This window comes from Trachypithecus francoisi, unplaced genomic scaffold (assembly GCF_009764315.1).
Source record: "Trachypithecus francoisi isolate TF-2019V2 unplaced genomic scaffold, Tfra_2.0 Lachesis_group0, whole genome shotgun sequence".
NCBI lineage: Eukaryota > Metazoa > Chordata > Mammalia > Primates > Cercopithecidae > Trachypithecus > Trachypithecus francoisi.
In genome coordinates this window covers 29,128,314-29,150,566 of record NW_022681453.1, presented here as the reverse complement: position 1 = coordinate 29,150,566, position 22,253 = coordinate 29,128,314, and the positions used below count along the sequence as shown (strand labels likewise).

General features: G+C 37.9%; 1 non-coding gene across 1 annotated transcript; it reads left to right on the top strand.

The window, feature by feature from the left end:
* The first annotated feature begins 2,897 nt into the window (after nucleotides 1-2,897).
* On the top strand, nucleotides 2,898-3,113 carry LOC117084774. Its single transcript, XR_004437661.1, has one exon. It is a non-coding gene; the product is annotated as a small nucleolar RNA U3 (small nucleolar RNA).
* Nucleotides 3,114-22,253: the final 19,140 nt, after the last annotated feature.

Sequence of the window (22,253 nt, the reverse complement as noted above, 5' to 3'; positions counted from 1 at the left end):
TACTCTATCCTCTCATTAGGACCGGAATTCAATACTGCTCTTAGTGGGGCTTTATTTTTATGAAATAGAAACAAAACCCATAAATACCACAAATGCAGAATGTTCTAGACTTCCAGAACCACTAAAACAATTCTTCCTAAAGAGCTGCTGAAATCCTTTTTAGGGAATATCAATACATAGCTTGCCTCCAAGTTTTTGTCTGGATCACAGATGAATAGACAGGGAGAGATGAATGTCCTGGGGGAACACTATCATGGTGCTTTTAAATCATGCTGTTGCACTTAGGCATTGCAGCCTGTGATTATATATATTTCAAATAAGTTTTCTGTAGTCCAGAGGGATTGCTAGCCAAGGTAATGAGCACTGCTAGGAATCTTGACAGCAAACTCTAAATAGTCTCAATGCCACAGACTTTCAAGAAACTGGGCCTTCTTGAAGTGAATGGCTATTTCTGTCCTATTTAAGTAATTCATTCTCATCTCTCTCCGATTAGTGGTGAGCTTGGTGTCATATGTGATAGTTATAATAAGGCACTTACCAAAACTTCCTTTTAAGGGTGGAAAGCATTTTGGCTTTGATTGCCATGGAGCAAGGTAGAAGAAAGAAGCCCTCACTTCATAAAAGGCCACACTGGTAGACAAAGCAATATGAATGGGTGTAATATGTGAACAAAGTTCAGAATCTTCCTTTAGGATGAAAGTGCAGCAGTTCCCTGGAATGTTTTAATCGACTTTCAGGGTCTGAAAGTTGACCATAGATGTGATGGTTCTGAATGCTGCTACCTTCATTGTGGGCCTCTGCTTTGACCATGTTATAGCACACAATTTTCAATGAGTTATCTATTTTGTGGCCTTGAAGTGGGAACTTCTAATTTTACTGCTTAAAAATGTGTTTTTCTTTTTAGTAAAATCAAGCCTGTTCTTTTTTCCTGTTTCCTTCTCTGCAGAATACTGCCTTTCTCTATTCATTTGCTTACAAGAGAATCTGCATCATCGTATTGGTTAGATCTTTAAGTACTCATTAAGTGTTCGTTACATACACACCATGTGTCAAGCACCATGCTAGGCACTGAGCTGGAGTAGTGGCCAAGACAAACAGGAACATACCTGATCATAAGGAAGTCGTGTATTCAGGTGAGCGCTAGTACTTTTTGCCACAAATGACAAAAACAATAACACCCATAGTAATACTACCTAACAATTGTTAAACTCTTACAGGCTAGTGACCCAGTTGACTTATTTTTCTTTTTAAGAGATGGAATCTTGCTCTTATGCCCAGGCTGGAGCATAGAGGCATGATTATCACTCACTGCAGCCTTGAACTCCTGGGCTCAGTTGATCCTCCTGCCTCAGCCTCCCAAGTAAGTAGGACTACAGGCATACATCATTATACCCACTTATTTTTTTTTTTTTTCATTTTTTTGTAGAGATGGAGTCTTGCTTTGTTGCCCACAACAGGAGTTGTTGAACTCCTGGCCTGAAGCAGTCCTCCCACTTCGGCATCCCACCAGGCCCAGCACCAGCACCAGTTGTATTTATATTCTGCCTCAGATGTTGATGGGCAGAACAATAAAGAATTCTTGCTAACATTTATTGCATGCTAACTCTGTGGCAAACACTGGGATGAAAGTTTTCTATGTATTATCTCATTTAATCCTCACAAACCCTTATTGAAAAGCTTTTGTCATTATCCCCATTTTAAAGATGAGGAAACTAAGGTTTTTTTATTTTTTATTTTTTATTTATTTTTTTTTGAGGCGGTGTCTTGCTCTGTCGCCCGGACTGGAGTGCAGTGGCCGGATCTCAGCTCACTGCAAGCTCCGCCTCCCGGGTTCACGCCATTCTCCTGCCTCAGCCTCCCGAGCAGCTGGGACTACAGGCGCCCGCCACCTCGCCCGGCTAGTTTTTTGTATTTTTAGTAGAGACGGGGTTTCACCGTGTTAGCCAGGATGGTCTCGATCTCCTGACCTCGTGATCCGCCCGTCTCGGCCTCCCAAAGTGCTGGGATTACAGGCTTGAGCCACCGCGCCCGGCCAAGGAAACTAAGGTTTATAGGGATTAGAGGGATTATATCACCTCACACAGCTGATAAGTAGTGAAGCTGGGCTGTCAAATGCTGTCTGATACCTTAGCTTGTGCTCTAAACTCAGTTGTACAAAATCATGGGTCATGATAGGGAGGACACTGATTTTTCCGTTGATGTCTAAGTAAAATAGTAAAAGGTATTCCCAGCCGTTAAACCACTCTGAGTAACTTTTTAATATTCTTATTATTTTACCATGAGTCTGTTTTTCATACATGCCCTTGAACTATCAGAAGCCCCCCTCCCAAGATGGCATCTACACAATGGTAAATTATACCTGACCATTAATTGTATGTATATTGAGGCTTATTATACATCAGAAAGAGACAGACATGGTCCTTGCCTTTATGGATCTTACAATGTAAAGGAGAAGAGAGTCAGTCAATCACAAGCGTGATGAGTATTATAAAAAAGGAAGCAGAGTGCTAGGGCAAGTATATCACATTGGGAAGGTAACCTGGTTTTGGAGTGGAGCATGGTTGAGGATAATCTCCACGTGGAGTGAAGTATAATCTCAGAAGCCAAGTATGAGTAGGCATTAGACCAGTGAAGAGGAAGTCCAGGATGTTACATGGTTTTGAGGCCTGAGAGAGTACATTAGGGTCCAGGCCCTGAAAGAAGATGGCAGGTGGGAGCGTAGAGAAGGCAGAGTGTGGTGGGAGATAAAGACAGTGAGGCAGGCAGGGGCAGATGATGAAGGCCTTGTGGATTGTGACAAGGTTTTAGGATCTTATCATGGAAGCAGTAGTGAGCCACTGAAGATCTCTGGGCAGTGGGGGAACAGGAAATATTTGAATCTTTAAAAGATCACTTTGAAGACTATACTTTCAGGGGTCATTTCTGTGGTTCATTACTTAAAGGAGTTTCCCCAAGTGTGTAGAGCATGGAAACTACAGGAAGACATGCAGTGTTCTCTCCTGAGCAGGAAGCTGGTTCTTGGTGTTGCTTCACTACAACTGCCCTTTGCCATTGATGATTGTTTTTTTCTTCCTCTGGGGAGATTAAGAGGAAGAGGACACAGTCTGAGTGATCTTCATTTTTTAAAAAATCTCTTTGGCTGCAGTATGCAAAAGGAGTTAAACTGAGGAAGACTGGAAGCCTTGCATTAGGGTTATTGCCATTCTGCTATTCTGAGATTTGGTGAATCCACCCCCTTTTCCCCCCAAATCTGTGCCTTTTGCAATTTTGAAGACGTATGTTAGGGCTCACCCCACCTCTATCTAGCAAGAAGCACCTTTATCTGCCTCGAATGCATTACCATTTTGGTTGATGGCCTCTGAACATTTTCCATCACAGTCTTCTGCCTCTCCTCCATATTCTTTGCTAAATAACATTTGGGAATGGTCTCCTTGTCCTCTACATCAAATACTTTAACTGAAACACCATCATAATTACAACTTAATTTCTCTCATTCAAACAGAGGTGATGCATCTCTCCCCAAAATAAAAGCCTCCTTAAGCTTACACTCTCACACTCCATAACATGGGTGTTTACAAGGTTCCTTGCTTTTCTTGCTTGTTGTTACTTCTTTTGGATTGGATTCACCCTCATTCTAACTCATTCATCTTGTCAGTCTTAAATTAAGAGTTCCTTAGGGCTGGAGAGAGGGAAACGTATATCCTTCTAGGCTGTGGAAAGTACACTACAGAACACTAGAACTCTAAGGGAGTGCCACAGGGATACAACAATGAATGTAGTTTTGTAGTTACTCTTGAACGTACTCTTGGCCTATAACACATGGAAGATGATGTTAAGATAGCATGTGAGTTCTGAATGCTTTCAGCTGCCTGTATCAGAAAATTAAAGTGATAGTCCTGAAATCATAGGGATATTTATTACTATGAGAAAACAGGAGGTAGAGGATCTCATAGTTAGTTTGACAACTCAGTGATGTCATAAAGGACCCAGTGTCTTTCATATTCAAGCTCTTTCCTCTTTTGGCTATTGCCTCATGGTCATAAGATGGCTTCTACAGCTCTAAGCACAAAGCGTTAGTATGACAGCATCTAAAACAGGAAAGAAGAGGCATATGAAGAAAAGGCTTTCTCCTCTTGCAACTATGACTTTTTACCAAAGGTGAAAATCTTTCATGAGCCCCCCAGTGTATTTCCGCTCATTGGTTAGATCTAGGTCACATGCCTACTACTGAATACCAATCAATGGCAAAAGAAAATAGCATTGCCATGATTGGCTTAGACCAGTCATTATTCATTATCCAAGGCTAAGCACACACTTCCCATCAGAATTTGGGTTTTGTTATCAGAGAATAAGGAGAATACATTTTGTCACATTTGGATTAAGAACAGAAAACCGTAACAGTTCTAAATGGTGGTATAAGAGGAATACTATAGTAGGAAATTTCAGAGATGAGGAAATGAAAGCAAATGAGATGACTGACTCCCTAGTTCCCTGGCACAGAAGTGATCTTGAGTAATTCCCTGAACCTCCCTAGATATGTAGAGGACTTAGCCATGTCTGCTCACCACAGATACTTGTGTTTGGCAGGCATTGGTTGTTCCCTTCCTAAGATCCACTTTCCATCCATTCTTTCCTAACAGAAATCTTATTTTGTTTGGAGCAGCAATGCTCAGCTCATATCCAGCTTCCCACACTCTCTTACAGTTAGGAAAGACTGTATGACCCATTTGTTGCTGGGCAGATGTATGTGGAAGTCACTGAATGGAACTTTCTGGAAAGCTTTTAGAAAGGGACCGACTTGGCTGGTATCATCTTTCCCCTTTGCCTTTCCCCTCTTCTTGCCTAGGTAGGGTGTGTCAAACTTGGAGATCCAGCAGCCATCTATGACAATGAAAGTGAAACCCTCACTGAAAGACAGCAGAGAAAAAAAAAAAAAAAAATAGAAGAAGCCTTGGGCATTCATGATACCATGAGATACCAGTTCAGTGTCAGATTATACCTTCAGACATCTTGTTGCATGAAAAACAAAACACGCACACATGCATATCCAGAAAAGAAAGCTTTCTGTATTTAAATCACTGTTGGGCTGTTGGTTAGCTAGACTGCAATTAATGCAGCTGAAAGCAATCCCAGGTGATACACCTTCCAAACCTAGAAACACTGAATAAGACAGTGAAGATGCATGTAAGTATTACTAAGTGCCAAAGGAAATACAAGAAACTTTGTATGAGAAAAGTTAGGGAAGGAGAGGAAGTGAAAAATATAGTTGGTCTGATGTGGCCTTGAAATGTCCTGGTGTTGGAACATTTGAGCTTACTCTAATCAGTGTTACTACATGCTTGTAGGATATGATACCCAGGTGGCCGGATGATTTGGAGGACTCAAAACATGAGAAGTTTACATTCTAGTCCCACTGGTGAATCTGAGTATCTATACTTCCTTCAACCTGGGTATTATTTTTTAGGTATTTGGATATTATGCTTACTTTGTCTGGTTTTTATGGTTTTTCACAGTAAGGTAATCAGGACTCAAATTAAGTTTTATATGAAGACATCTTTGCAGTGTTACTGAGGACAACAAAGGGACTATGTTTAACAAATCTTGGGAAAAATCAGGTGTTTTTCTGTATGTGGAACATTTAAATACATTGCAGTTGAATGTTAATGCAAAAAATAAGTCTTTATTGTTGGTGATTACACTGCAAAGAAAGAGTACTTATGTTTCTTTTAGGATTTGCAGGTTTACTAACTAATGGATCATTAGATAAAAGATGAAATGAAACAGAGATCACAACTGCCATTAAGTCAGCTGGCACTTTATCTTAAAGGCAGAATTGCCCTAAAATACACCACATATCCTCAAATACAAAGGTGAGGTTTGCTTTCCCCTGAATTTATTATCCCTCAGAAGAGATGACCTTGCTTTATATTTGGGTCCTTTCAAGTACTGCTTTACAAAGTCACAATGGGCTGAAGTGGCTTCACCCAAGGTTTGCTTTGGTTGCTCATGAAGGTCTCCTGCTAGGATCCATAAAAGAGGAGCAAGGACATCGAACAGTTAGTCATGATTCCAGGGGCTATGACTTCACAATTCCAAGTATCGGATGTTGTTCCAAACGGCGATTTTGAAAATCTATTTAAAAAGCAATACAAGAGACAGATACATTGTAGACATCAAAATATATGCCTGTTCAAATAAATATTTTTATTTAGAAGAAAAAGCTGCTAATATTATATAAAGAGATACTTGTGCCTTTAGAGATAACTTTCAGAAACACCATCATACATGATTCAAGGAGTGTCCTGTCTTGAACCAAGGGAAGAAAACTCAGTTGGAGGGCTAAAAAGGAGGCTCTTATATGGTGGAGATGCTCACATCAGAATTTGAAGAAAGCATGTGTTGAGATGCTCACATAAGAATTTGAGTAAAGTGCATGTTTTTAAACATCCAATTAAATTAATGAAATAAAAAGTATAGGTAGATATTTAGCTACATTTTTCATATCCCTACATGTTTATATGTATAAATGGGCCATTCTGCCTTTTGAAACTTGTTTAATATTTTTATTGAAAAAATGGAATATTTCTTTTTTGAAAAAATTTGAATTTTAGGGCATAGGGTCTCACTATGCTGCTCAGGCTTGTCTCAAACTCCTGGCCTCAAGCGGCATTCCTGCTTTGGCCTCCCAAACTACTGAGATTACAGTGGAATATTTCTTTATTTCAAGACTGCCTTGTATTTGTCATTACTAACTACTCTTTTCGGTTTAGTCTCATTATATCCTTTCTTGATACATTAAATTTTAATATAATAAACAAAGTTTTAAGTGCCTAAAAGAGTTCTAGAATGACTGATGGAATGACATTGACATATGGCAGCTCATGAAAAAAATATTACATACTTCATAAAGAGTCATGCAGTTAGGTGCCAACCTGATGAAGAAAGTTGTTCATCTTTGGATTTAGGTTTGGGTTTAATACTTGTATTTGGGTTTTGATTTGGGTTTAATGCTTGTATTAGTCAGGGTTCTCCAGAGAAACAGAATCAGTAGGATGTGTGTATCCATATGTATAGAAAGAGATTTATTATAAGAAGTTGGCTCGTGTGACTATGGAGGCTGACAAGTCCCCAGATCTGGCATTGGCAAGCTAGAGACCCAGGAGACCCATTGGTGTAGTTTCTGTCCAATGGTCAACAGGCTTGAGTCCCGGGAAGAGCCAGTGTTTCAGTTAGGACACAACCAGTGTCCCAGCTGATGACTATCAGGTAAGAGGAGTTTCCTCTTTCTTGCATGAGGGTCAGCTTTTTTTTGTCTTAATCAGACCTTCCACTGATTGGATGAAGTCCACCTACATTAGGGAGGGCAATCTGCTTTACTACATCTATTGATTTAAATATTAAAAATGTGTGCAAAGCACCCTTACAGCCACACTCAGAATAAAGTTTGACCAAATATCTGGGCACCCCGTGGCCCAGTCAAGTTGATACATAAAATTAATCATCACTACACTTACAGAAATGTGTACTTTGCTTTTTTCCTTTTCTTGGGATTTATATCAAGGCTACTTCCAAAAAATATGTATAAAATATTATAAGTTTAACTATACCATAGAAAGACTCAGTACTGGCTTGTTTGCTTGTTTCATTTTGTTTTTTAAAATTAAACTTCTAAGGTGATTCTTGAGGGAACTTCCCTGAATATAATAATCTGTCTATATTGTTGATAGACTGCTTTAATGAGGTCTATGTGAAATGATACAGTTCTGTAGGACTGGCATCTTTTGTTTATTGAGAAAGACTTTATGACATAAATGAGTGATCTTAAATATAATTGAGTTGCATCTTGTGTACAGTGAACTTTTGCCAGTTTAATCACACAGAATTGGCCAAAAAAGTGAGAGTAGGAAGTACTGATTTAAATAATATAGACCATTCTGTTAGACAGTCCCCTCAATGAATACATACCTCTTAGTAAATGTGAGATGGAAGCTGGGAGTCATTCTCATTTTCCTGAACCTCTTAGTGTGTGCATCTTAGTACTGAGTGTGATTCCAGTGTTGACATATTCTGTTATACATGAAAAAATATATGCCTAGTAAATTCACACCAATGACTTCATCTAATCCTTGATCAAAGAAGGATCTGTTCTAATGCTAGAGGAAAGCCTCTACCGGACCTCCTGAGAAGCTGTACCATATTTTATTCTGTGGGGGAATTAAATAGATTTGCAAGAGACTTTCTAAGCTTTGACTTAAAAACTATCTTCAATTTAAGATGCCACTCAGCTATCTTTGGTCTGGGTTTGTGGCTTTCTTCACAGTAAATGTTAACTGCCAATGTTTTCAAGAGCATTATAATTTTAGGTTTGCTCTTTTAAAAGAGTCGTTCTTCTCCCTCCTCCTGGAGATGATCTGGAATGCAAACGTGAGCTTTCCTTTATGTATGTGTGTATATGGGAGTGAGTGTAAAAGGTTTCTTTGAAACCATCCCTGTGGGTAAGAAAGGCATCTAGCCACTCTCTTGCAGGTATGTGGGGGCATTCACTTAGCTGTGTGCCTTATACCAAGGTTTACTGAAAAATACCAATAAGGTATACTGAATAAGATCCTATTCAAAATAATGAGTAGGTTATATAAATTCTGCTTAGAGAAAATAAATTTATAACATATAGACACCTTGTCTGAAAGTGTGAAAGCCTATACACCAGTATAGCAGCTGGTATTCTGGGTCAGCTGAGAGGAAGAGCTTTCTAAAGGAATTCATTGGACCTGGTTAGGCATAGGACTTGGCAGGTGTGCATCTACTTTGGACAGGCATCTGGCTCTGGATAAACAAGTGGTGAGCGCCAATACCTTTTTGTCTTCATGGTGTTTTGATAAGTGTGTTTGGGAAAGAGGTAGGGATGGGCAACAAGCAAATACAGAAGAAAGTAATGGGACGCAATGAGAGTTATTAACAAAATAAAAGATAAATGTAATGGAGTGAGTTGGTAGGAATAAGGAAGCTGCTTTAGATTGGATGGTCAGGGAAGGCCTCTGAAGAGATAACATTAGAGCTGAGACCTTAGTGATTTAAAGATGCAGAGCATGAGAGAGAGAGAGAGAGAGAGAGAGAGAGAGAGAGAGAGAGAGAAAGTGCAGGCATAAAGACCCTGACATGGAAATGGGAACAGAGTACCACTCACTTTATTATTAGTTGCACCCGTGCCCAATACCTTCCAGTGTAGAACACTGATAAAGGTAGGTACTTTAGAGTGGATAGTCAGGGAAGGCCTCTCTGAAGAGATAACATTAGAGCTGGCAGAGGTCTTAAATGGGACTTCCTAAATGCCCCCTCAAACAAATAGCATGCTTAAGAATTCTGAATGGGGGCCTGTGAGGCAATGGGGAAGAATGAAAGTATTGGGATAAAAACAAGAATCCCTGACATCGCCTTGGCTGGTGGATGCTATTACCTCAAGTTGGAAAGAAGGCAGGAGACAGGGAAGGAAATAGCCTGGCCTGAGGGATCAGAGTTTTTTCAACTTAGAAGAGAAGAAGTAGAAGTGGGGGAAGGAACCTTTATTGTATAGTGACCCTGCCACTTAGTAAATAAGACTGAATATGCTTGAATTTGGCCAATTGCATTAGGAATTGCTCCTTGGAGAGACATGGGGTATAGGGAGAGAGAGAGAAAGCATGACAAGCCCATTTTCTACCTATTTTCATACCTATTTTAAGGGTGAAGACTCCAAACACATAGATAAGAAATTTGCCCAACAGGGAAATGACAGAAATGGCATTTAGAAGCAGGTCCGTTTGATACCAAAGTAAATCAGACTGCTCTTTTTAGAGATCAGAATCAATCAATTTTTCATTCTTATGCTCTGAAAGAATGTACTTATCTTCCAAAGTAAAAACGTCACTTACTCTGTTGGATTAGACCTAATTATTTTCATGGTTTTACTTAGATATTTGGCTTTATTTTTGAAATCATAACATATATATATATATATATATTTCATTTTTGTATTAATAAAAGTCCTGTAAGGAAACGACAATTGTATTCTTTGTGTTGAGAGGTAGATGTCCCATTGTTCAGTCTGTTCCTATGGAAAGAATTCACAACAATCCTAAATGGTATAATCACACATCTACATTGGTACACGGAAGGGCCACAAGCCAAATAGTATTCCTTGTCAAATTTCTTTGATTTCATTCTCATTCTCTGTCTCTCTCTCTCTCCCTTCTCTTCCTCTTCTTCCCAGTCTCTTACCAAATATCTACTTCTTGTTCTTCTCTTATATAAAAGGTTAACATGTGAAAATCTAGTTATAATTACATGGTTTTCCCTTTCAGTAGATGGTTTTGCAACTAATAATAAAAATATTCAGTCTCCACAGGCAGCTATAGTAAATATATTTTAAAAGGAATGTATTTTCTGAGAATAGAGGCTCTTAATATTATATCCAAATTCATAACTGATTACCTATTCCTTTGGTTTCAAAGCTATGTTTGTCCCTAGTTTTCAATTTCAAAGTATTTAGTAACTTCTCAAGTATGTAGACATGGATGGTATTTGGGAGTAACATCTACTTAAGGTCAGCTTGGTGACATTTCTTGAAAAAAAAATCCATTATATACAAAATTTTAATTCATAACAATAAAAAATAGCTACCAATTTGAATGCTTACCACTTGCTAGACATTGTATGTATTTTACAAAGATTACCTCATTTCATCTTTATAACAATATAGTGAGGTAAGTATTTATAGTCTCGTTTTTCAGACAAGGAAATCAAAGCTCAAGAAAGTTAAATGACTTACTCTAGGTTGTATTCAAAAAAAGTGCCAGAGGCTGCATTTGAACCCATGTCTGTCTGACTCCAAAGCCTGGACCTCCAATTTTCTGAAAACACTGAGTTGAAATCTTCAGGGGTTGAAGGGTGGCCATCTTTGAAGTGTTTGGCATGGGTTGAAAGAATGTGCTGTAACTCTAGTCATCATCTTGCAAAGTGATAAAAGTTATAGCTGAGATCTGAGACCTGGAGGCCTGGCATTCCAAAAGTCTAAAAATCTCCTTTTAGTTAAAATTGCAAAAAAATTATCTTAGAAAGTACAGTTTGATAGTAAAGTTCTCAAGAGTTTCTAAATGAAAACCCCTGTAAATGTAGAGGAACTGTGCTTAAGGCCCAGGAGGGCATAGAAATGAAAGGTAGAAATAAAAGAGATTCAACTTAAAGGGAAGAAAAGAAAGCTAAACCATCTTATGAAAAATAATTGGAAGCAGATTTCAATAAAGGAAGAGGGATGGAAAATAGACTAATGCCAAAGGGGAACTGAAGACAATGATGTCTGGATTCGATCATTTGGGAGCTACCTAGAGGCCACAGCAATTGGTACTCCATAAATTTGTGATGGTGTGCAGCAATGAGTAGGAAGTGAAAACTAGGGGAAAGAGGAAAAGAAAGTGGCTCAGTTGCATTACACCATAAATCCAGGAGTAAAATATTCTCCCTACATATGTCAAGGATAAAATTGTGCCTCGAGTTCTCTATTTCATTTGGCATATTTTATTCCCATAAAGGAATACCCTGGAGGGAGTTCATGTGGGGACCAAAAAAAATGAGTGTATCACAGAAATGTCGACTAATAGGAAAATTCATTTGACTTTCCTTCTTCCGGTGGTTCTACCATAGGCAGAAATTTCAAGGTAAAGAAGAAGAAAAAAAGAAAGGGAGGAAGGAAAGGAGAAGGGATGGAAAAGAATTCCAGTTTCTGAATTTTTGTAGCATCCTACTGTAAGTGTCAGTAAAAGGGGCTTGTGGATATATTTTCCAAGATAAGAATGAATGGATAACATGAGTTCATGTGCTTTCCTGATAGAGTTGATAGGGATGCTTTTTTTTTTTTTTTTTTTTTTTTTGGAAAAGAAAGGGGCTTCCCTCATTTGATAGCCCTGTGATTTGAACCTGATGTGCTGTTAAGGCTTTGGAAAGGGTAGTCCCAATCAGGTGTCCAATCTTCTGAAATGTGATCCAAGCATAAGAAGTGCTTCTGTATGCAGTGGATTCACCATATGCCCACTTAGGACCCAGCACCAGGTGTAGATCTTCGCCATGCCTAAAATGTGCAAGCAATAGCTGTTCAGAGGTACCCTAACTGGAAATGTCAGCTTGGAAAGAAAAGGTGCAGCTTGTCATATTCTTCTCTACAGGATTTTAAAGAGCAATGTGTTTGTGGGTCTGATGAAACAAGAGTTAGATTAAAATGTAGCACACTATTGAGTATCTGCTCTGGACTAGACCCTGTGGATGACGCTTTTGCCTATCAAATAAGATTATCATCTGGGCTCCTTGCTCACGCCTTTAATCCTAGCACTTTGGGAGGCTGAGGTGGGTGGATCACCTGAGGTCAGGAGTTTGAGACCAGTCTGGCCAAAATGGTGAAACCCCATTTCTACTAAAAATACAAAAATTAGCTGGGCCTTCTGTTGCATACCTGTAATCCCAGCTACTTGGGAGGCTGAGGCAGGAGAATTGCTTGAACCTGGGAGGCAGAGGTTGGAGTGGGCTGAGTCACGCCACTGCACTCCAGGCTGGGTGACAGAGCAAGACTCCATCTCAAAAAAAAAAAAAAAAAAAGAAAGATTATCTTATTTAATCTTAACAATGACAAATACATCCATTAATGCATATGTTAAAGTTATGAAATGTGAATATTAAAACAGTGGAATAAGCCTTGTTGGAGGGTTTACAGCTTTACACTTCATCACCTACCTGATAAAAACTCAGAGGTGGAGATTTGCTAGTTTCTTAAAGAAGAGGTTGTTTGAATACCCAAATATCTGTAGGTGGACTTTTCTTTGCTTCCTTCTTTATTCTAACTCAGCTGTTTTTCTCAAATATTCACTGTCAGTCTTGAATACACAAAGCAATGTAACTTGCACCCCACAGGTAATTAAAGTGATCTTCAATGGTAAGTTTGACTATATGCAACATTTGCCTTAGGCTCCAGCTTTAGAACTCAAATTCTCTCCCTTAGGATATGACTTTGTTATATTTGTGTATAGGTTATTTAGATCCCTGGAAATGTATTGAAGTTTTTGTTTGCTACATACGTAAATGTGTTTCTAACTCCTCTATTCTCTCTTATTCTTTCACACTTGCTCTTGCTTTGTGGTACATCTTTTTTAGAGACAGGTATCATTTACAAATATATAACACATTAGGCATAAGGGTGATAACCTTTTAATTTGGCTTCAGGTTTTAAAATTTTATGTATTCCCTTAAGAATAGGGCATGCTTTGCATCCCAGGGATGAAGCCCACTTGATCATGGTGGATAAGCTTTTTGATGTGCTGCTGAATCCGGTTTGCCAGTATTTTATTGAGAATTTTTGCATCGATGTTCATCAGGGATATTGGTCTAAAATTCTCTTTTTTTGTTGTGTCTCTGCCAGGCTTTGGTATCAGGATGATGTTGGCCTCATAAAATGAGTTAGGGAGGATTCCCTCTTTTTCTATTGATTGGAATAGTTTCAGAAGGAATGGTACCAGCTCCTCCTTGTACCTCTGGTAGAATTCAGCTGTGAATCCATCTGGTCCTGGACTTTTTTTGGTGGGTAGGCTATTAATTGTTGCCTCAATTTCAGAGCGTGCTATTGGTCTATTCAGGGATTCAACTTCTTCCTGGTTTAGTCTTGGGAGAGTGTAAGTGTCCAGGAAATTATCCATTTCTTCTAGATTATCTAGTTGATTTGCGTAGAGGCATTTATAGTATTCTCTGATGGTTGTTTGTATTTCTGTGGGGTCAGTGGTGATATCCCCTTTATCATTTTTTATTGCGTCTATTTGATTCCTCTCTCTTTTCTTCTTTATTAGTCTAGCTAGCGGTCTGTCATTTTGTTGATCTTTTCAAAAAACCAACTCCTGGATTCATTGATTTTTTGGAGGGTTTTTTGTGTCTCTATCTCCTTCAGTTCTGCTCTGATCTTAGTTATTTCTTGCCTTCTGCTAGCTTTTGAATGTGTTTGCTCTTGCCTCTCTAGTTCTTTTAATTGTGATGTTATCTAATTAAACTAAAGAGCTTTTGCACAGCTAAAGAAACTACCATCAGAGTGAACAGACAACCTATAGAATGGGAGAAAATTTTTGCAATCTACTCATCTGACAAAGGGCTAATATCCAGAATCTACAAAGAACTCAAACAAATATACAAGAAAAAAACAAACAACCTCATCAAAAAGTGGGGAAAGGATATGAACAGACATTTCTCAGAAGAAGACATCCATACAGCCAACAGACACATGAAAAAATGCTCATCATCACTCGCCATCAGAGAAATGCAAATCAAAACCACAATGAGATACCATCTCACACCAGTTAGAATGGCAATCATTAAGAAGTCAGGAAACAACAGGTGTTGGAGAGGATGTGGAGAAATAGGAACACTTTTACACTGTTGGTGGGATTGTAAACTAGTTCAACCATTATGGAAAACAGTATGGCGATTCCTCAAGGATCTAGAACTAGATGTACCATATGACCCAGCCATCCCACTACTGGTTATATACCCAAAGGATTATAAATTACTCTACTACAAAGACACATGCACACGTATGTTTATTGCGGCACTATTCACAATAGCAAAGACTTGGAATCAACCCAAATGTCCATCTGTGACAGACTGGATTAGGAAAATGTGGCACATATACACCATGGAATATTATGCAGCCATAAAAAAGGATGAGTTTGCGTCCTTTGTAGGGACATGGATGCAGCTGGAAACCATCATTCTTAGCAAACTATCACAAGAAGAGAAAACCAAACACCGCATGTTCTCACTCATAGGTGGGAACTGAACAATGAGATCACTTGGACTCGGGAAGGGGAACATCACACACTGGGGCCTATCATGGGGAGGGGGGAGGAGGGAGGGATCGCTTTGGGGAGTTATACATGATATAAACGTCATGCACATGTACCCTAGAACTTAAAGTATAATAAAAAAAAAAAAAAAAGAATAGGGCATGCTGTATTACGTCATGTTGCTCTCTAACAATGTAGCTCAACTGGAAAAGACATGCAGAACCCTCAGATTCCAGTTGAGGTTATGTCCACATTTTTCTGGGCAATCTACCTGTATAGAAAAGTAGTAAAGCCATAAGTGCTTATGACTTTCTTAATAATCTTATGTAAGAGGCTTATCATACAAGTTACAAGGTTGTTCTTTTATTTTTCTCTTATACCTTTGTTTAGATATGTTGCAATGGTTTAAAACTGCATTACTATGTATCAGCCATTACCTTTTAGTGCATCTTTTATGTATTTGACACTGACAGACATTTTCACTGCAATGTTTTCATATAAATTTATTAATTACTCAAGTAGTCTTTGAGGTTGTCCCAGACATCGACCTGTGAGTTAATGGTGAAATTTCATTTACAGCAGGCTGAGAGCTCTTGAAAATTTATGGGATGATCAAGTTTGTTTCTGGTGTGAGTGTGTTTATGACATGTAAAGGTAACTGAAGTCTACATATAAAAGAATCAGCATCAGAATTGGTGGATATTTGTATAACCTAAATAAATCCTGGGGCCCCATGTGGTTCAATCTTAAGATAGCATCACAAGTGAAATAATTAAAGAATAATTCTAAATTTTAGTTTTACCTCTCCAAGAATTTTGAAAATTATTTTATGCATTACACATAGCAACAGTCCTTAAAATCGCCTGTTATCTTTCTTCTTCCTGGTGATCTTTCTCTCTGCACTCTGCTCAGAAGCCAGGTACTCTCTCTCTCTCTTAATCATTTACCCTTAAATAGCTATGGTAGTTCTATTAAGTCTGCAGCCTTAATTTTTTTTGTTTTTTTTAGTTTACGCCTACCTTTCTAAAAAAATCTTTTTTTTTTTTTTTTTGAAAGTGGATGAAGGGAAAAGGCTAAAAAAAATAAGTTTGTGGGGAAATGGAAAGCTTGGAACACTAACATTTTAACAAAATTTGCCCTTAATTTATTTAAATATTGATTATATACAATTCTTATTAAATTCATTGTTAGAACCAAGCTTGGAGTAAAGAATTATGAATTCCTTTGAAAATAAACTTCATATTCAGAATGAATTTAATAAATAGAAGTAGTAGAAGCCAAAAATAATGGGATTTATTAATTTAGAACAAATCTAGAGTAGACTATCAGAAAAAATCCAGCAGATCACATGATTGTAACATAGCTAGTGAACAAATGTGCACCCTCAGGGAAAATGATCAGGGGGTCATAGGGGACAACAAATAATAAGGCAGCTTTGTAGCACTAATGAAGAGCAAGCTGAATTCAGACATAAATCAAGAAAATGAAAAACATTTTCTTTATTTCATATTAAACCTGTATAGACATGTCTAGTTCTTGTACTGATTTTAAAAGGATTCAGAAAAATTTCAACTAAGTTTGGAAGATAGTCACAAATATGATTAATTATATATGAAAGGAAAAAGCCAAAAGTGTGATTTTTATGAGAAGAAAACCATTAGCTATCTTTGCATTTTCACTTGTGGCATTAAGAAAGAATTGATTTATATAATAGTGAAGCATATTTGGTTAGTCAATGGGGAAAATTATCACATTACATTAAATGGCAGAAAAGTTTTTTAAAAAATAGAAAATGTGTTGAATCACATTTTGGGGAAGTCTTAGGAAACAGGTTTTATCATTGGGCCTTTACAACTGTGGAGGCAGGAAAAAGAATGTTGTGGATTTATGTGTGTAGGGTTTTTTCCTGCCCTGGAGTCAATGATTTTATGAAATACCTAAGAAAATCTATACCCCAGGATTGCATAAAATGCCTTCATTCCTCTTTGTTGATATACATGATTTATTTCTTATTTCTGGAACTTACTACTTCTGCTTTTCATCAAAATTTTAATCAGTTACCTAATCAATAAACTTTTCTCCTGTTTGTCTCATTTAACTTTTGGCCAAATCAGAATGGGTGAATAAGATTCTACTAAACACTATAGTATGCTTTTGTATTATTTACAAGGTATTTGCTAAGCTCTGTATTTCCTTGGAGAGAGTTAACATTTTCCAACAAAATTATATTAAATCATAAGTGCTCTTGCCCTATTTTGAAATCAGTGGCGTGTCTTTAAGGTATATATCCAAGCTCTATTTTTCACTGCTATTTCTCCCTCTTGATGACCAGAAATACTTACATGCATACTTGTCTTAACCCTAGTGTTTCAGGATTGAGGTAGACTGTAAATTAACTGGATTTCTTAGAAATATGCAACAATCATGTACTCTACCCAGAGCTCTCCTATAGTTAGTTACCTGCCTTGGACAAGAAGAGAAGGATGAACACTGTGTCATTCTCTGTTGCTTATCATGGTGTGCTTGCGTCTTTCATTCATGCAGAGAAAAAGAAATTCATGAAAGGTTTTCCTTCATTTCATTTCAAACAAGTATAGGATTTTTACTATGCTTGCAAGAAATTATATGCAGTCCATTTGGGGAAGCAGCCTGTGCTACCAATAGGTAGGTTTTCTAGTTATAAAGGTGTCCCTGATGTTAGCCTTTTAAATTTCACTTTGGGAGCAAATGCTCAAAAGGTTCAAAATCCAGCACCAGAACACATAGACTGAAGGAACGTTCTTCTGGTTGCTTTAGAGGGCAAAGTCTTTCCAAGACGTGCAAGTCTCTTTTGGTTAGGATCATAGAAATGATAATTTTGTCTCTAGGTGGCATTTATAAGAAACTATTTAGAGTGGTGGAAGGTCTCTCTCTGGCTGTGTTTTTATTTAGCATTTTTCTACAAGATAGATTTGTATCTTGATATTGTTGGAACATAATAAGGTGCTTATTTCACTTCTCTTTTATGAGAAAAAAAACCTGTCTTATAAGACTTTCCATCCTCTGGAACCACCTGAATGCCTCAGTCAGCTTCATTTCAGCCCTAAAGTCAGAAGGAATTCTCTCTGGTTCCCCTTTTTAGCTTGTGGTTCCCAGTCCTAACTCACCTTCACATTGCCTGGGGAGTTTTTAAACTCCATTCCTATGTGAATTATAAACCATATTCCTTTCTTTCTGACTTTCTGCAGACAGACCTGATGCACAGCCTGCCGTGGAATGCCTCACCACAGGACACTCAAATGCAAATAAATCTTTGGTATATCTATGATAAATTATATCTACCTGATATATCAGAAAGATGCCTGGTAGATTTGACCAGTCTGGAGAGAGGTACTTCTATAGAGAACCATGTCTTCCCAACTGGGATGGACAGCAGAGTAATATGGGTACTCCTCTGCTCCTAAACCACAGGACTATGTGTAATATCTTTTGGATAGCTTAAGCTAATGATTTCTCCTTTAGATATCTTGCCCACATTAACCTGAATGGTCACACCTTCATCTTATGTGGACTTTCATTTTTTAAAGGCCTATCTCCTTTGCCTAGCAAGGAAGTATATATATAAACTCATTTAATTTCTCTAGGTTCTTTAATAGGCTTAAGTAACTTTCTTATCTGCTCTTTGAATATCAAAAATGTTTTAAATATAAAAAATACCACATATACCTTGAGAAGAAGCCTATGGGTCCTTGGCTGCCTAGTTGATAAAATATCTCAGGTTATGAAAAGTGTTAGCAATGTGTGAATGAAAGATCATGTGTTAGAGTGTCATTTGGGCTAAGCTAGAAAAGAAGTCACACTCTGAGTTCTTTCTTTTTTTTTTTCTGGTGGGAGATCAATACTGTCTAGACATGGTCTCATTAGGACTTTACATTGACTAAGGCAGACTCGGACAACAGTGGGACTGTTGGTGAGATATTTGTGTTACTCATTATTATAGAGAACTCCAGATTCACTGGTGTCAATTCTGTGCATTCCAGCATCCTTTTACTCAACTGTAGGGTTGTCTGTGAGGGCAGGATATGCCCACCCATGACTTTGTCAAGATTCTGAAGCCTAGAAGTTTTGGGAACTACTCTCTAGGATGTCCTAACATGCTTGGTGACAGTTGTGTAGGCCCTCGGCGCGTCCTTGGAGCACTGGAATTCCCTATGGTCTTCAAAACATAAAAACAGTGATAGTAGCTCAACTCACATCTAAAGGCCTCAGCCTATCCCTGACAGCCAGAAACTTTTCTGACATATAGCCTGCCCATTAATTTCTGCAAATAACATCTTCATGTGTGGAAATGTTACAGTCATTTTTAAAAAAAATATTTAGTAGCCTTCTCAGTTCTAAGACATTTTTGTCCATTTGAATATTTTTTTTTAAATTGAGGAACTTTATGTTTCCTTACCTAGGACCAAAACTTAAAAGCCCTGCATCCTTTCTGTTAGGCATTCAGACTGCTAGATATGCTGCTCTGCATGGAATCTTAAATCCTTCATTTGTGGTTACTTGTTGGCATTTTGCAAGGAACTGAAGCAATGTCTGAGCCACTAGAGGCCAGAGGTGGCCCAGTCCGACCAAGTTTCTGACAGTGAAATAAATATCTGTTATTTGTCCAGTGTCTTCACTTTTCAACTTTGGGCAAGATGAGCATAGACATTGAGAAATAATGCTGATTATACAAAGGATTGCTCATGATAAAAGATCTCTTTCTGGGAATTTAAGTGTTCCAGTAGATTAGCATTATTGATTATTTATTCTCTTTCCACATAGTCTACAGATGATTTTAGAATCCCGAAACTATCATTCTCCCTTGTCTAGTGTAATTACCAGAACAGGGAATAATCTAATTAAAAGACAACAAGGATGCGTTCTAATTATTCTAATAAATTATGTTAACACACAGTGCATGCCATTATTTTCAACAGGAATTTATTTAACAGATTGACAGCTTGTCCTTTATTGCCACAATCTTAAATTTCACTTCTTCTAAACAAGACAACTTACAATAGGGTAGTTAAATATTCAGAAATCTGTTGGATTGGTAAGAGAATCTAAAGATCCATGTGGTACATACAGATGAAGAATTGGATTTTGGGTTCTCCAGATAAAATAATGACCCAAAACAGAAGAGGGTAAAATAAAGAGGAAGAGAGTCTAAAGGAAAAATCAAAAACAGACTGTTGCAATGAGGTAATAAACTTTTCATTTGCTTTTCTATTATCAAACAAAATGTACATGATAAGATGATACTAACTCATATAATTACATTTGCTTAATTTTGGACATTTTACACAAATCTGTTAGACACCACATTGCACACTGCATATATGAGATGGTGCCTTCAGTAAAGTCATGTCATGATACGGGCAAAAAATTCATTCATTACTGATAGGCCATATGTTTTTAACCGAAAACGTCAGTCTCCTTGCTTATTTGAGTATAATTTGTCACATAATTATATGAGAAAACTCTCAAGGCAATACAGAAAAAGATGTCAAGAAGAATGTGGAGAGAAAATAAAATCTATGTAAAGAATGAAGGAAAGTGTACAATCAATTCTAAATAAACACAGACATTATTTACCTATTTCAGACAGGCAGATTCCCAGGTTGGCTTGTTATTGTCCTTGATATAACAACCTTTGACATTTAATTAACAAGTTTACAGGTAGGTAGGGATCTTTCTTACAAGGAAAATTGGGGACTTTGTGGGAATAACTTTTTGCCTCTGCAGAATTGATTTATTCACATGTCAAGTTCATCACAGAATATGGGGCTGGCAAACATGTGGACTGTAGTTCATATTCCTAAAGCCCACTTATTTTAGAACAGCAGTCATAGAGAGAAAACAGAAAACAAAAGATACATCATGAAAGACATGAAAATTAGAAGAAAAATCGTCTTTAGTAGCAAAGGAATGCCTCCCAATTTCCTCCCTATCTGCATGTATCCTGGCCTACCTGTGTGAGGATTTTTGGCTCCTTCCTCACAGTCTATTATATTCTAGTTCACACCTTCATTTCTGATGGGCAACGTTCATGCTTATTTTTCTGTTTTTAAAAATGTGTCATTTTTTTCAAGGCCTTTAGGCTCTGAAGATATCTTTCCTCAAAAGAGAACTGAGTGCTAGAGAGCTCCTCATGGAGCTGAAGGACCCTCATCACCGGGTCTAAATAAGATCAAGTCCCGTCTAAGAGGCAGCATGAAGGTGGCATGCATTTTTTTTTAAAAAAAATAGTTGGACTGTAAAGGAAATTAAGAGGTAGTTAAATAAGCCCTTATGTTATCACATAGACACTTTTTATTCTTCTGTTTATTTTTTCTGTGTTTTTCTGAAATTACTTTTCACTAGAAGTGCGATAGCAGTTATGTAAATGCAGAAATCCATTCCATTTCATTTCTAGAACCAACTCTAGATGCTTCTAAGGGGGTGGGATGGTCTATGTGGCTGGGCAGAGGGTCAGCATAATAAATGGGACAGGGAGAGGGATGACAAATGAGCAGCAGTCCCTGAAGGTCTTTGACGACTGGGCATTTCTGGGGCATAGAATGTGAACTTGACATACTGTACGTAAATCTGATGTATTTTTTTTTCCTCAGCCACTGGCACTGGAAAATTTTCATTTAGTAAATAATGCAAAATATACATTAAGAAATGTTAATGTTTTGACAGACAGTGACAAATGCCAGAGAATCGAAAGCGACAGGAAAACTGAAGCACTTCACTGAATGTGCTGCCATCTAGCCATTATCTCATTGCATGCTGCTTCACTCCCCGGTCACAGAGACACTGAAGTCATTCAGCAGGCAGGATGGAGTGTGTGTAAAATGGAGTGTAGAAGGCAGGGAATTGGCTGAGTCTTTTACTTTTATTGGCCATTAACGCATCCTACCAGTCCATAAACTAAATTTTGATGCATATTAGACTAAAGATAATGTTAATAATTCATGGAAAAGCTACTTTAAAAAGAGTGTTATAGTAGCAATCATTGCTTTAAATATTACACTCCCATTTTCCTCTGTTCGGTAGCTCCTTGTGGTACACAGGATAAGGCCCTCTAGCCCGGCATCCATCCCTTACTTGTCTTTTCTATTGCATCTCTTGCTTGTTCCAATGGATGTTCTATACCTCAGCCAGGCATTCAGTCTCACAGATTCTCAAATGTACCATCTTTTCTGCTTTTTTCAGGGCTTTCGTGCAGGGTTCCCCTTCTACCTGGGAACTACTTTTACTACCTAACTTTCAGAACCTGGTTCACACATCTCTGAGAAGTTTCCACTGATTCTCTTAAGCAGTGCTGATTCTCTCTGTGTGTCAGCATTGTGACAAGTACATACCTGCATTTTTGCACTTATCACACATTATTGTAATTATTTT